Source organism: Aplysia californica, unplaced genomic scaffold (assembly GCF_000002075.1).
Source record: "Aplysia californica isolate F4 #8 unplaced genomic scaffold, AplCal3.0 scaffold00821, whole genome shotgun sequence".
Taxonomy (NCBI): Eukaryota; Metazoa; Mollusca; class Gastropoda; order Aplysiida; family Aplysiidae; genus Aplysia; species Aplysia californica.
The window spans coordinates 123,224-126,072 of record NW_004798091.1 but is presented as its reverse complement, the minus strand read 5'-3'; the positions used below and the strand labels follow the sequence as shown (position 1 = coordinate 126,072).

Here is a 2,849-nt window from a genome sequence, read left to right as displayed (position 1 = left end):
CATCATCATCATCATCATCATCATCATCATCATCATCATCATCATCATCATCAGACGATCTGAATGTTTCAATGACATCTTACTTGAAGCAGCTGATGGGCATGTCAGGAGGGTGAAGCCGTCCAAGAAATCACACTCTTGGATGACCCACAAGTGTCGTGGACTGATCAAGAAAAGAAACCAGCTAAGGAAAAATATCTCCACACACAGGGAGGAATGGTCGCAAGCTTGCAAAGATGTTACAGAAGCTGTCCAAGAAGCAAAGACTGACCAGTGGAAGGAGGTAGTTTATGGCCTGATAAATGATCGGGAGGAAAGGAAAACTTGGAGTTTCATCAAATCTCCGATTGAAGCGCCTACTGTATAACGACGGGAACAGCGAAGATGAACAACAATCTTAGCCAGACTTAATCATGAAAGAGCTGGAGCGTGCCATAACACAAATAAAGAGAAGTGCTCCAGGACCTGATGATATACCACCATCTTTCCTAAAAGTGTTTGGCCCACTCGCACTGAAAGAATTGCTCAGAATTTGTAATCTCCAAATCAAAATCCTGGGACTATCAGATCACCGGGGAGTGATGGTAGAACGTCCTATAAAAATGAATAGCTCTTTATTCTATGATAAAATCTACTTAGAAACTATTTTTTTTTAAATGTCAGTGACTGGACTGTTGAAGAATATGAACGCCAGGGGCGAAGGCTGACTTGTTTGACAGGGTAATCAAAGTGAGACGGGATCAGATAGGGCCTGGGGGTATCACTAAGAATCTTACTCGAGGCGGCAACACAGAGTTGTGAATGAAAACAAATCATGAATTCATAATGTATGTTCAACGGCCAAAAACGTCGGGAAAGTGTCTCACTAAATATTTATTCCAACTAACACTAAATGTAACTTCAGAAGTGAATACACAAACACAAAGCAAAGAAGCAAAGATGTCAGTACTACATGTAATACCAGTGAGTCTAAACTTTTTGGTAGATCATTACAATTATCAATTTTTTATTTCACATTTGTCCAGCAGCCGGTATCATAATCGAGGTCACAATCTGGTATAGGACGGTAAAAAGTTGAGGAAAAAAAACCAAGCACTGACAGCAGTCAATGGATTATTAAGAGTGAGTTCCCCTTACATTTGTGAGGTAGACTCGACCAGTGTTATAGTTCGCTTACATAATCCGTGCTTGTGACTGCTTATGACTGTGGCCCGAAAGGGGTGAACAGGGTATAAATAATATGTGGCAATGAAACATTTTTGACATGTTCCCTTCAACTCTTTTGGTAGACTCTTTCAGACTCCCTTTAAGCTTAACTTAATCAAAGCTTGTGACTGCTTATAAAGTGGCCATTTTATAAGCAGTCACAAGCTTTGATTAAGTTAAGCTTAAAGGGAGTCTGAAAGAGTCTACCAAAAGAGTTGAAGGGAACATGTCAAAAATGTTTCATTGCCACATATTATTTATACCCTGTTCACCCCTTTCGGGCCACAGTCATAAGCAGTCACAAGCACGGATTATGTAAGCGAACTATAACACTGGTCGAGTCTACCTCACAAATGTAAGGGGAACTCACTCTTAATAATCCATTGACTGCTGTCAGTGCTTGGTTTTTTTTCCTCAACTTTTTACCGTCCTATACCAGATTGTGACCTCGATTATGATACCGGCTGCTGGACAAATGTGAAATAAAAAATTGATAATTGTAATGATCTACCAAAAAGTTTAGACTCACTGGTATTACATGTAGTACTGACATCTTTGCTTCTTTGCTTTGTGTTTGTGTATTCACTTCTGAAGTTACATTTAGTGTTAGTTGGAATAAATATTTAGTGAGACACTTTCCCGACGTTTTTGGCCGTTGAACATACATTATGAATTCATGATTTGTTTTCATTCACAACTCTGTGTTGCCGCCTCGAGTAAGATTCTTAGTGATACCCCCAGGCCCTATCTGATCCCGTCTCACTTTGATTACCCTGTCAAACAAGTCAGCCTTCGCCCCTGGCGTTCATATTCTTCAACAGTCCAGTCACTGACATTTAAAAAAAAATAGTTTCTAAGTAGATTTTATCATAGAATAAAGAGCTATTCATTTTTATAGGACGTTCTACCATCACTCCCCGGTGATCTGATAGTCCCAGGATTTTGATTTGGAGATTACAAATTCTGAGCAATTCTTTCAGTGCGAGTGGGCCAAACACTTTTAGGAAAGATGGTGGTATATCATCAGGTCCTGGAGCACTTCTCTTTATTTGTGTTATGGCACGCTCCAGCTCTTTCATGATTAAGTCTGGCTAAGATTGTTGTTCATCTTCGCTGTTCCCGTCGTTATACAGTAGGCGCTTCAATCGGAGATTTGATGAAACTCCAAGTTTTCCTTTCCTCCCGATCATTTATCAGGCCATAAACTACCTCCTTCCACTGGTCAGTCTTTGCTTCTTGGACAGCTTCTGTAACATCTTTGCAAGCTTGCGACCATTCCTCCCTGTGTGTGGAGATATTTTTCCTTAGCTGGTTTCTTTTCTTGATCAGTCCACGACACTTGTGGGTCATCCAAGAGTGTGATTTCTTGGACGGCTTCACCCTCCTGACATGCCCATCAGCTGCTTCAAGTAAGATGTCATTGAAACATTCAGATCGTCTGATGATGATGATGATGATGATGATGATGATGATGATGATGATGATGATGATGATGATGATGATGATGATGATGATGATGAAAAATAGTTGTAAGGTTTATTACTTATTTATTCTTTTTGAAGAGATGTGATCCCCGAGAGGTCAATCTGGTCTCGGAATGTTCATGCTCCTTAGTGATGGGCATGTTGAAAAAAAAAAGACGA

The 2,849-nt window shown here is 40.1% G+C and overlaps 1 long non-coding RNA gene across 1 annotated transcript in view; it reads left to right on the top strand.

Annotated features, from left to right (window-relative positions):
• The window catches only part of LOC101847152, a 23,050-nt gene that overhangs the window by 16,049 nt on the left and 4,152 nt on the right, over nt 1-2,849 (top strand). The window lies entirely within an intron of this gene.